This window comes from Neofelis nebulosa, chromosome 2 (assembly GCF_028018385.1).
Source record: "Neofelis nebulosa isolate mNeoNeb1 chromosome 2, mNeoNeb1.pri, whole genome shotgun sequence".
Lineage (NCBI taxonomy): Eukaryota > Metazoa > Chordata > Mammalia > Carnivora > Felidae > Neofelis > Neofelis nebulosa.
Genome location: NC_080783.1, coordinates 20,584,900 through 20,597,948, shown reverse-complemented (window position 1 = coordinate 20,597,948; position 13,049 = coordinate 20,584,900). Strand labels below are relative to the sequence as shown.

Sequence of the window (13,049 nt, the reverse complement as noted above, 5' to 3'; positions counted from 1 at the left end):
GGCATGGGGGCAGTGATCATCATGCACTTTGGTCTAAAACTTTTTCAGAGTTGAGGTGCCTTTGAGATCTCCAAATAGAGATACTGCATGATTGCTGGGTACCTGGGTGTGGAGCTCCAAGTAGAAGTGTGAGCTGGGGACGTCCCCTGTCCCCAGCTTCCCCAGTAACGGATTCAACATCCAACCTTTTCTTCTTTGTCCTTCATACCTTACACTCATTCAGTCCCTTGGAAAAACATTTCGATGGAACTTGATCATTATTTTCTCTCTCTCTCCCTCCTTCTCTTTCCCCTGCCGCCATCTCATTCAAGAACCAAACACATTGCATGCAGCAGGTTCTTAGCAAAAGTTGGGTGAATAGAAAAGAGATGTCTATCTCTTTCTGATGTCTATAGAGACAAAATGACAAGTCATGTTTTGAAACCCAGAGTCCTTGAAAAGCCATTATAAGTGACATTTTCCATTATCCTTTTCCAGACGGGTTCTGTTGGAGTCTTTGATTTGTTCAAAGGGGGAGGAGCTTCAGGAAACAGGACCCAGCCTTCCCTTTTTGTATCTTGGGACTTTCTTATATACCTCAGCCTAGTTCCTTTTACAAGCAGGCTCCATGAAAGCAGTTTAAAAATTGCGTTCATTCCTATCTGTTCCCAAGGCCTTGAACAGTCCTGCCACAGAGCGGGAGCCCAATAAGCATTTGTGGAGTATTTGTGAAATAAACTAAAAGTCCTTCTGTTTTTCTGACTATCTGATTCCTCCCCATTTTGTCCCACCTCTCCAGGGAAGGCTTCCCCAACTTTTCAAATTCTCATTGTTTTTCATAATTTGTCCAAAGCCCGTGGTCCTTTAATACTGTTCTCAAAGTCAGCCAAAGCTAGGTGTGTGATACCCTGTTCTGTTTCCCACATTGCTATGTGGTGTGTGTGAGTCTGATCTCAAGAGGAGGCCATGTGTCTCAGTTCTGGTCCTGACTGTTTCATAAATGTCACTTCTCTGGACTTCAGCTCCTTTATTTTTGTAAACAAGCTGGTTGGGTTAGGTGATCCCTGATGTTATCTGACTTTTACAGTAGGCTTCTTATAGTCAGAGGCTTTGTTTTTTTTTTATTTCTACTGCATTTCTCATGGGCACTGACGCAGTTCACTGTAGGTGATCAATAAACATTTATTCATTCTTGCTACTTGGGGATTATGAAGACAGACAGTAAGACACAGAATGACTCTGAATACCACATAGGAACATTTCTAGACAGGGAAGGGTGAAAAAAAACATTGCTTCCATCATAGGCTCTGTTGCTTCTGAGGCTGCTTGCTGGCAAAAGCATTGGCAGGGGAACTGGCCTCCTGAGTTGGAATGACATCTTCTGGATGGTCCTGGAGACTGGATAGTATTTCTGTACCCAACACCACCCCCCCCAAACTCTCAAGTCCATCCCATCCCCAAAGACCTACTCTGCCAAGGGGAAGCTGAGATCACAGAGAATAAGGCAGCCAGGCTTGGGAACTGATGAAGAAACCAACAGAGTCCCCTTTGCATAGGGTTAAGGAGAAGTTCTGGTTTCAGAAACTCAATGCTGAGAACTCCAGCGGCGGAAAGCCCAGTGTGGGGGGAGGTGCTCACAGGCCTGTCCCGTGTGGGGCTGGGGGTGTTTGGGTTGGCTTCTGGATCAGACCTCCTGGAATGAGGACAGAGCACAGCTGAGCATTGGGCATTGCTGCCTGTCTCTGTTTCTCTTTCCATTTCAGCCCCAGTGTTGCTTAAGCCAAGGGCAATTTAGATAGAGCACAGTGAGTTCACTCCTGACACTTGGTAGACCTGAAGCCAACCTTTTTTTTTTTGAGAACTGTTTGTTAATTCAGTCTGCTGAGTGTCTCCTTATCTGTAATTTTACTCTTTCTCCCTTTCTTTTTCTTTCTTTCTTTCTTTCTTTCTTTCTTTCTTTCTTTCTTTCTTTCTCTTTCTTTCTTTCTTCCTTTTCTTTTTCTTCTTCTTCTTGTTCTTCTCCTTCTTCTTCTCCTTCTCCTTCTCCTTCTCCTTCTCCTTCTCCTTCTTCTTCTTCTTCTTCTTCTTCTTCTTCTTCTTCTTCTTCTTCAGATGAAGAAACTGAGGCACCAAGTGGTTACATGAATCTCTTCAAATAACCCGGAGATCCCAATGAAACTATTTCCTCCCTACTTTGGCTTTCCTGGTGGGTCTTAATTTTGTTTCTCTTCATGAAAGGGAATGGATGATTTCTGATTGCTAAGGGGACATGGAGAGAGAACCGAATTCTTTATACTTTCAGAAGAGGAGCTATCAGCTCCCTCTCTCTAGGGCTGAGTGTTAGCTTGTCTGAAGACAGGTGGATAAACAGAATAGTGTCTTTATCTCCTAGAAGGATGGCCAAAGTGGCGCTAGCACTCCCAACGGCCCCTCTCTTAGGTTAGGGAGGGGCAGGCTTTGGGCATCACTGTTTCAGACGTCAGGCCTCTAGTGGGGCCCCGTCTCACCTCTCCTGCTCAAACTTACTCCATTGGCTTTCCTGGCTAGCCCAAGAGATGCCTTCCCAGGGATAGATCTTCCCGGCAGGCTGGGAACTGGGGCTTAGGAAGAAGAAACATGGAAAAGTTGCTGACAGTCCTTACAAATGTTGATGGCTCAGTCCAAGTCCCTCTCTAAAACCTGAGTCTCTCCAGATGTTGACCTCAGCAGGGAAGTGGGGACCTTCTACCCTGTTCGCATGTACACCCTGTCTTCTTTGGTCTTGCAGCTGCCGCTGATTGGGCGGGCGAAGGGGGCTCAGGCAGGCCATGGGATGGGAAACCTGCCGAGAGAGGGGTCTCACCAGGGGCAGAGGTCTCTGAGCTCAGGACTTATCTCAGGTCCCCAGCAGGGAATAAAGAGAAACCAGGGCCCAAGACCAAAGAAGGAGGGAACTCAACTCCGTTCGCCTCTTTCCATCCAGTTCTGGGAAACAAGGGAGCATCACGGTTTGGATGATGTCTGGGTTCTGCCGGAAGATGTGTTGGGATTCTTTCCCATTGATCCTCCAGGCTCCTTTCCCATCTTTTTTGACTGCTTTCCCAAAACTGTTTCTCCATAAACAATTTCTATTTTCCAAGAAGTGAGAGATTGGGCTGCTAAAAGGCGGGAGACACAAGAGTGGTGGCCCTGGGTGGTTCCTCAGGAGTCACCTGGACCCCTTCTTTTAGAAGCCAAAAGGCTTGTCCAAGGGCTGCACCCTGGTGGTGCAAGAGCCATGGCTGAACCCAAGATTGCTGATTCCCAGGACAAAGACTTTCCACTGCTCCACACTGCCTTCCCTGCTTGACTTAAAAGTAGATCTGGTCTCCACTCTCCACTGTGTTTGCCTTTTCTTTCTTACATGTGCTTCTAGGATCACAGTGAAGGAATCTAATACTGAAGGAAGATGGAGAACCGGGGGGAAATAGTTCTTAGAGGCAGGGTGTGAATTTGGAGGTCTTCTGCACAAATATAAATTCTCATTTGGAGAGAACTCCAAGTTTTATTTTTGTTGTTATTTTCGGACTTAATGAAAAGTTATTTGAACATGTCAATTCCTCTTGTAACTATTAGCAATAAGGCCACATGGTGTAATATCACACAAAGTAAATCCAAATTTTATGCTTCAGAAACTTCCAAATAATGTTTTCACGTTAACTACTCCCCTGACCACACTGACTATAACCCTGTCTATAACATCATGAAGAAGATGCTGTCCCTTGCTGGAATTCACTGGGGGCACAGTTCCCTTCAGCCATAAGACAAAAACAGGGCTGTGTCCTCTGAATAGAAAGAGGGGTGTTATGGTATGAAAATGTCACACATATTCAATCATTTGGCTTCATGTGGTCTTTAGGAACAAATGTGTTTTATCCATTTACCAACTGGAGTAAGAAACGTTGAGTTGGTAGGGTTGCTAGAGAACAGTTTCATAATAAATAGGTCTGGGGATGAAGGGTAACTTGGCCAAAGTCACGAATTATGGGCAAACTTAGATCTCAAGCCCAGATCTCCCCATCTCCAGTCTAGGCTTATTGCCACTGTGCCTTGAGGCACTACTATTGAGATTTCTGGCCTCTTTTTTTTTTTTTTTTCCTGTGCCCTTTCTCTGCTTTTTTCTTCACCCTTCATGTTCCTAGAGCCACACTCCAGGAAACTTTTCCCTCTTGAAATCATCCCACTTGCCAAGTACAATCATGTCACTGAGTTTGAGGACACCTGCCCTGTGAGGGGGAGAAGAGTTGCCACCAAAAGGGGCCAAGGACTGGAGTGACAGACTGTTGCCACCCTCAAGGGTCAATGCCTTTGTAATTGATTGCAAGGCATTGTGACCAACACGCCAATAGGGTCCATTGGTCAGAGGAGACTCCCCGTGTATCTGGAGTATTTTTAGCATAAATGCCTCTTATAGCTCCACTGACCAAGGTGAGGTCAAGAGAGAACATCGCACTCCAATGATATCTCTTTGGCCTGCTCTGATGAAACTCCACTTCCAGCTCTTAGCGGTGAGCAGAGAGGGTAAAGAAGAGGAGAGATGCTGGAGGAGCCATTTTACTCTCAAGAAGGCTTGCTCGACGTCTCGTTGCCTGTTTGGCTCCCACATTGTCCTTTTGAGCAGAATTCTCACATTTTGAAAAGTAGACTCAGCTCTATTTACACTAACGAAGGGGAACAAAGCAATTCCTTCACAAATCCTGGAATTCTGTAGTCCAAAGCACAGAGATTCGGTGACACTTTGCCCCTCACACTCCCTATGCTGGGACAGCAGGGGTGACTGCCTAGTGAAATCTTCAGAACAAAGCCTTTGTTTTTTAGTAATGACCCCCTTCTCCCCGCCCCCAAAAAAGACCCAGATTCTTCTGAGTGTTGCAGTGATCCGATTTTATTGATCAAGAGATTCTCAATGCTGGGCAGCCTCATTTTTGTTCCGGGAGAAAATGTGGAAGGTAATACCGCAGAGATCTATGTCACCGCAGTAAGGACTATGTCACCGTGCAGAAAGATTTGTATCCTCTCCAGAGCACCGTCCTGCACGAGTGCTCCGCAGTTTCTTCATGCTGTAAAGAAGCAAAGACAAAACTGAGGTTATAAGCTTCCCTGGTAAGGGTAGGAGAGTCTCAGAAGGTTCTTCAGGTGGGCACACGAAGCCAACTCGACATTTTCCAGAATTTCCCTTATGATTTTATTACCCTTTTCGCTATGGTTTGGCCTGACTTACTTGAAACTTCCTGGGATGCTTGTGCTGGGCAAGTCGTGTCTCCCCAGAATAAGCTACGTTATTTGTGGGACCCAGCACAAGATGATTATACCGGCCTCTTGTTAAAAAATACTTTTAGGATGATTATAGCAGAGCGTCAACTAAGCCTCAGGTCCCCTGAGTTACAGGGCGATTTGTAAGTCTCTGAACTTCCTTCTCACTTAAGGCACTTTTAATGGTAAACATTCAGATAACTACATCGAGAGATCTCTATCTAATTCATCCTTATAGTCCAGGAGAGCTGGTCAATGTCTTATTCATAACGCGGGCTTGATGGATACTTACAAATGGCTTGCTTCTCACCGAGGCCATTCCATGTGCCTGAGAATGAATGAAGGCTCTTCCGTGATGCCTCCATCACCACCTCCTTCCTCCCCTCCTCTTACACATCCCCCAACTGCTCCCGGTATTCCTCCTACACTCCTTCAGGACCACACACTGAAGAACTGGCCAGTTGCTATCCTTTTCCTCCCCCAGGCTGTCCTTGGTGGTACTTTTTTCTATGCTCCGGAAGAAAGATGGAGTCCTAAGGGATGGGCAGAAGTGCCGTATCCTAGGGTGGCTGCATCCAGTCATGGTAGATGTTAGAATCCCAGTGTGGGGTTTCTGGCTATTTACCTGAAAATGGTTTTCTGAGCCTTGAGATGAGGCAGGGAGGAGCATCTAAAGAAACCAGGCAACTGTGGACTTATACTTCCTCACTCTGGGATGTCACAAAGTCAGTATGAGGTCAGCGACCCAATCTACAGGAGAAGGGCTGAGCAGTGGGACCTGGGACGATTTCCTTCAACATTTAGTCAGACTGATTTTCTGGAGCCAAGCCTCTCAATCTACTAAACTTAGGTTATTTTATTTCTCTTCGTCTAAGAAATCTTCTTTTAGTTAAAGCCAGAAGGATATGGAATTAATGGCAATCCTATTATTTTACTAATGAGGAAACTAAACGCCCAGGTAGAAATTACTTCCTTATAGGCTTCAGGAAATTGCTGAAGGACACATAAATACTAAATAGCAGAGGTGGGAATTAAATCTGCATCTACTTAATTTTAGCGATTCGGCAGTGTCTCTTCATGTATTCGCTGCTCCGGTAGATAGGGACAAGGAGGTTAATCACCTAGGGGGTGACATGTACTTAATGTTTACCATGAAGAGAGACATGGACAAAAGGCTTGAATATTAAGACCCAGAAGACACTGACCCAAGTCAGTGATGGGGATAGAGAAGGAGTGGATTATAAAACACTGAGGGACAGAAGAGGTGAAAAGAATGAGCTTTGAAGGGAAAGATTGAACCCTAGCCTTCCGTCCTGAGTGAATAACCACCAATAAATACTGCAGCAGCAACTACATTTGGACAGAAAGTATTGGTTTTAGTGTTGCCCGGATTGGGATGTCTACTGGACAGACACCATGTCTATTTAAGCGCTCAGTGGACAAATGGAATATAAGTAGCTCAGGAGAGCAGTGGAGCTGATGATGTAGATTTGAGCATTGGCAAAGTAGAGCGTTGTGTAGTTGAATGTACAGGAAACAGATGGGATGATCTAGGGGCAAAATTATAGGATTCATCATCAACCTTTGGGTGTTTCGGGGAAGACAGCTGAGGAAAGAGAGCAGAGTAAAACTCAGCTAAGAACGAAGTTGCAAAGTAACAGTATGGAGTTCAACATGGAAGTGTCAGACTTGGGGAGGTCATATACCACTCACGGGGGACCTCCCAAGTGCCCGGAGCTGTGCAGAGCCCTTGGGGAGCCCGACTTCATTTTTTAGTGCTTGCTTTATTTGATCCTGTAGAGTATTTGGCTAGTAGGTTCCTGCAGGGAGAGAGTAGGGGGTGCAGTCAGGAGTGCATTGGGTAGAGGAGAGACAGGAGGTGAGACAGAGGAGAGTGGAGGTTGTTTTTGAGCAAAAGGTAAGCCTCTCTCTAGCAACCACTCTCTCCTTTGCTTCACAGCCAAACTTCTTTAAGAGGAGGCTTTATTCAACCACGGTTGCTCCGATATGGAAAATGACAGGCCTCCTTATTCTTCCAGGCTCACTTTACCCATGTGTGCTTCACCCTTACCTGACTTTAGCCTCCTCCTTTCGGGATAGATAAGTCCGCAGTTTGGGATGGCCATCTGGTCTTGACTGGCCCTTGTTATTTTACCTTTGTGCCTGCTGTCAGGCACCTTATACTCTGAGAGGACAGGGCCAAGATAATCGATTGTGCTTGGAACAGTGCCAGGGATATGGTAAGCACTCTAGAGATATTAACTTATTTATTTAATCCTTACATCAACCCTGTGTGGTGGGTATTATTATGGCTGAATTCCAGGATCAGGGTGGTTAGGTAGCTTGTCCACGATCCTGCAGCTAGTAGATGGAGGAGCTGGGTTGTTCTTGTGTAAGAAATTAGAATAATTTCTCATGTAAGGCTGTTTCATACATATTTTACATTTTTTGAAAAAAAAATATGGACCATCGAGAAAGGCACTCAAGAGATTTTCAATAAGTCCTCGCCAATTGAGATGTGGATCACTATTATTTACCGAAACAAGGTTTTTTTTTCTTTTTAAGTTTACTGATTTAGAGAGAAAAAGAGAGTATGAGTGGGGGAGGGGCAGAAAGAAAGGGAGAGAGAGAACCCCAAGCAGGCTCTGCATAGTCAGCACAGAGCCCGAGGGAGGACTCGATCTCAGGAACCCCAAGATCATGACCTGAGCTGGAATCAAGAGCCAGACACACAGTTGACTGAGCCACCCAGGTGCCCCCATCGAAACAAAGTTCCTATCCCAAGGAACTTATATCCCAAAATATAAGGATATCTTGTTCACAAAGTGAGGATCTATTCAGGCATTTGGTGTGTGTGAGGGGGGCGGGTATCCATGTTGATATATACCTAGGCTGGTGAGTTTTCAGACATACTTTAGTCATAATTTGGGGTCTCATGAACACGGCCCCTTCACTTCCTTTCTGCCCATTCCGCACACTGAATGCATAGGAGAGAGCCACCATGAATGCCACCATGAATGCCTAGGAAAGAACACGGAAATACACAGGCCCAGAGGCAACTGCACATCCTCAGTACAAATCCGGATGCATAAATCCGTTGTTCTATCAAGCCATCTGTAGCACATAATATCATGATCACCAACGCCAATCCTTTTCGCTTAAAGATCTGAGTTCTTTGGGTGTGGAAAGAACTGGATGGTTAGTAACTTTTAAAAAAAAATGTTCATTTATTATTCTGAGACAGAGAGAGAGAGAGAGAGAGAGCAGGGTAGGGGCTGAGAGAGAGGGAGAGAGAGAAACCCAAGCAGTCTCTGTCAGCACCGTCAGCACAGAGCCCGATGTGGGATTTGAACTCAGGAACAGTGAGATCATGACCTGAGCCAAAATCAAGAGTCAGATGCTCAACTGACCGAGCCACCCAGGTGCCCCTCTTAGTAACTTTTGATGAAAGAGGACACAGAATAAATTAAACTCAACTTCACAGATGTGTTAAAACACAACTCGATGTCCCTCTCTTTCTTCCTCTCTCTTTCTCTCTTCCCAACCTTTGTTGCGTCCCCCGGGATTAAAACCTTAGGTCTTATGTTAAAAGAACAACAGGGGTACTGTAGAATTCCCTCCCTCCTAGAGTCTGTAAGAAGCAAGAAACTAGAGGAACTGTGAGAGATGCTTGGATTATCACCTCTCTGGCCCCCACATGAGGTGGATCCTCTTGGAGAGGGTGAACCCTTACAGCCTTTGTTCAGGAAGTGTGCTTGAAACCAGGCTGTATTCCCTTCCTTCTTTCCTTCCTTCCTTCCTTCCTTCCTTCCTTCCTTCCTTCCTTCCTTCCTCTCTTCCTTCCTCTCTCTCTCTTCCTTCCTTCCTTCCTTCCTTCCTTCCTTGAGAGAGCAGGGAAGGGGCACAGGGAAACGTTTGGGACAGGAGGGTATACTTATTATCTTGATTTGTGTAGACAGATTCATGGGTGTATACCTATGTCAAAACTTATCAAATTTCTATCACATTTGGGGTGCCTAGGTGGCTCAGTCAGTTGGGCATCAGACTTCCACTCAGGTCATGATCTCACAGTTTGTGAGTCTGAGCCCTACGTGGGGCTCTGTGCTGACAGCTTGGAGCCTGGAGCCTGCTTTAGATTCTGTGTCTCCCCCTCTCTCTGCCCCTCCCCTGCTTTCACTCTATCTCTGTCTCTCAAAAATGAATAAACGTTAAAAAAATTGTCGCATTTAAAATATGTGAGTTTATTGTGTGTCAGTTATACCTCAGTGCATTCATTTAAAAATTCCCATATTAGTTCAAATCCTTGCTGAAAAAGCTCTTTCTGAAAATAAGATGTTGGGACCAGGAATGCACATGTAAATGTGCCAGCCAATAAAGGCTTTGAAGATGTTGGGTCTGAAAGGCCAGGACAATTTCACTTGGTTAGTATCATCCAGGGTGGTTCCCATGGGCTACACTGATCAGCAGCCAGCTGATGAGCCAGCAGTCCTAATAGGTACTTTGTTGATTTTCCCCAAATGTCTCAGTACTCCCAAACCACCCAACCAAGCTCTTATGCTGAATCACAGCCATTGTGACAAGGCATCATTAATCATCAGGTCCTTTTGCCAGGAGCTCCCATGTCATGGGCACTTGTCTCTGTATATAAAAGGAGTGATGGGTGGGCTGCTTTGAATGAAGGGACCTGGGGCGGGGGAGGGGGGCAGCAGATAGAGGCTGCCGCGGCAACCAGATCCCTGCTGCTGGCCAGAATTGGGAAATATAAGAAGATGATGCAGTCCTGTAGATGTAAGTGTTCAGCGTGCCATCTGAAGGATTTACTACAGAGACAGAAAGCAAAGAAGTTATGGAAGAAAAAGATCAGGAAGACAAGGTATTGATGACATTTTCTGATTATCCAAAGGGGCCTCGCAAACCCGAAGAACTGTCCTCTTGGCTTGCAGGTGTTCCAAAATGTGATGCCTTTGTCAAAGCAAAGCTCTCCACTTGCCTCTCAGAGACTGCCTTCCAACTCTTCCCTGGCTTCTCTGCTACCCACAAAAACCCAGCTCTCCCCTAGCTTCCCACCAATCCTGCAAAAAGCCAGAATTTCTGTGTTCATTGCTTATCTTCTTTATGATAGAGCCTCCCTCAAATCTTTTCATTCAGTAGAGACGTTGACATAACCCCTGGACCTACCTTTTTGAAAGTGGGTTTCTTTCTTTCTTTCTTTCTCTCTCTTTTTTTTTAAGGTTTGTTTATTTTGAGAGAGACAGAGAGACAGAGACAGAGAGAGAGACAGAGACAGAGACAGAGAAAGCATGAGCTCGTGGGGAGGGGCAGAGAGAGAGAGAGAGAGAGAGAGAGAAAGCCAAATAGGCTGTGTACCAGCGTGGAGCCTAATGCGGGGCTCTAACTCATGAACCCGTGAGATCATGACCTGAGCTGACATCAGCAATCAGACACTTAACCAACTAAGCCACCCCAGGTGCCCCTTGAAGGTGGGTTTCTCATACTCTCTGGCCTTATGTCTGATGAAATCTGAGAAATTGAGCTGAAGAGGTCCTTCTATAAAAAACACATGGGTTTCCTGAGTGTAAATCTTACATTTTCTCATTCTTGTCTCCTTAGTCAGCAGCATATGCCAATGATCTGGTTGAAGACACTGCTCAAACCCATGACTTTCGGCGTCACAGTTTTTCCCATGGCCAGCAATAAGAAAAGCCTCTTTCGGTGCAGGCCCCAGAACACCATAATCATCTTCGATTTTACCTCTCTGCCCAGGGTCTTTTAAGTAAAATTTCCCTCCTTTCACTGACAAATGGTGTTTTGTGTGTTTTTGCTTAGCTGAACAGTGACCTATGGCAACCTGGAGTACCCCTGCCTTTTTTCATGTAATAGGCTAAGTAGGGTGGAACAGGTAGAGGGATAATCAAGCGAGTCGGGAGGAAATATGTAGTGCCTGTGTAAGAGACTTGCTAATAAAATATGATTGGGTTTCGGTATGGAATAGGTTGAGATATTTTCTGGATATGAAAAGGATTTACTTGGTTTGATAGACCTTCTAACTGGTTGGGTTGAGGTATAAAACCCAGAAAACGCAGAACCAGATCATCAGCTCATACTTCTAGCTTTGTTTGTTGGTAATGAGTAACGAAGGTGCCCAAAGATACCCCTTTTTCTAGAAACAAGCTCGGGTCATGTCAACACGGAGCCCAGGAACTGTAAACATGAGAAAGGGTGAAAACATAAGATAGGCCTAGACTGCATATGTGTATTTGGGACTTTTTAAAGGACAACATCCCCAAGCCTCTCCTAATCCTGTGCTATAGATACAATGTAGTCTTGGACCCTTTGGGGTCAAATAATTCTGATAGCTGTGTGGAATCCCTTGTGTAATTGAACCTGGACCTTGTATAATTCACATAAAGGTATGACATCTCTTACCCCTATTGCATTACCCTTAAAGAACAACAGTTCTGCCACCTTTAAAAATCATATGCCCGCCAGACCAAAGCTGATCTAGAAGTTTGCTTCTAGAACCCAATTCTCCTGTGAAAGATACAGAAACCGTTGTCCAGCGGACTTAGGTAGGCCCCTGGGTTTTGTCAAATTTTCTAGGTATCGATGAGCTTCTTGTTCCCAATGGAACATGGGTTTCTCCCATGATGGTTGATTTGTTCTTGGTTGACACATTTGCTCTCAGTGTGGGAGTGGGGGAAGATTGTAGTTTCAAAGATCTTATGGCAAGTGTCCCTGCGCCCAGGAGCAGAGGCATCCTGGGAATGTGGTAATGCTATACTCTATCTTGTAGAATGTGTTGTAATCACATGCTTTGCACACACTGGTGTAGTCTTGGGGAGAAGGCACAGACAAAGGAGGTCAGTAGCCTTTCCTGCTTCGTTCTGTGCCAGTCATCCCTACCACACTCACCATTTTTGCCACATTTACATAGAACTTGGCCTTGTTCACATACACGTGTTATGTAAGAGCCGATAGTCTAGAGTCAAAGTAACGGCATCGGGAGACCCGCCTCCCAGGCACCCAAAAATTGAAATTAAGTGTGAGAACTTTGGTTTTTTTAAATTTTTTAAATTTTTTTTTTTATTTTTGGGACAGAGAGAGACAGAGCATGAACGGGGGAGGGGCAGAGAGAGAGGGAGACACAGAATCGGAAACAGGCTCCAGGCTCCGAGCCATCAGCCCAGAGCCTGACGCGGGGCTCGAACTCACGGACCGCGAGATCGTGACCTGGCTGAAGTCGGACGCTTAACCGACTGCGCCACCCAGGCGCCCCGAGAACTTTGAATCTTAGTGTCCAAGGCATTGAATATTTATTGGTGAAAGCCTTGTATGAAGTAAAAAATCATGACCCACGTTATACCTCACAGCAGCTTTTGTGAGGTATGGCACCTGATAGGGCTACTGGAGGGGGACCTTGAAAGTGACGGACAGGTTGGTAGGCGTTTTAGTCTTCGCAGGCAAAAGCAGCCATGGTGAGTGGCCATGGCCACGTTCCAACAAGACTTTACCCAGAGATTGTGTTAACTATTTCACTGATCTTGTAACAGTGATCTCAATTTTGCAACTGAAACACACACTGAAGGACTAACTTGACAAAATCACAGAAAGGCAGAGATAATGGAGTGGTCTTTCTACTCTCCTAGCCCCTCGAGACTGGTTCTGCCCGGGCCAGGATCTTCTTTCTTTGTGTCTTGTCTAAGGGTCAGCCTTACTCTTCCTTTTCCACCCTTTGTGGTAGTTTCTATTCATGAGTCTTCACCTTTTGCTGGATGTCTTTATGGACCATCTTTCTCCCT

General features: G+C 45.5%; 2 long non-coding RNA genes across 2 annotated transcripts; one reads left to right on the top strand and one right to left on the bottom strand.

The window, feature by feature from the left end:
- Positions 1–4,864: 4,864 nt before the first annotated feature.
- LOC131498338 (uncharacterized) lies at positions 4,865–6,563 on the bottom strand. The gene is made up of 2 exons (XR_009255392.1): positions 5,876–6,563; positions 4,865–5,057 (listed from the first exon to the last, which is right to left on the bottom strand). It is a non-coding gene; the product is annotated as an uncharacterized LOC131498338 (long non-coding RNA).
- A 3,002-nt stretch (positions 6,564–9,565) lies between these two features.
- On the top strand, positions 9,566–11,051 carry LOC131498336 (uncharacterized). Its single transcript, XR_009255386.1, has 2 exons — positions 9,566–10,123; positions 10,861–11,051. It is a non-coding gene; the product is annotated as an uncharacterized LOC131498336 (long non-coding RNA).
- The last annotated feature ends 1,998 nt before the right edge of the window (positions 11,052–13,049 follow it).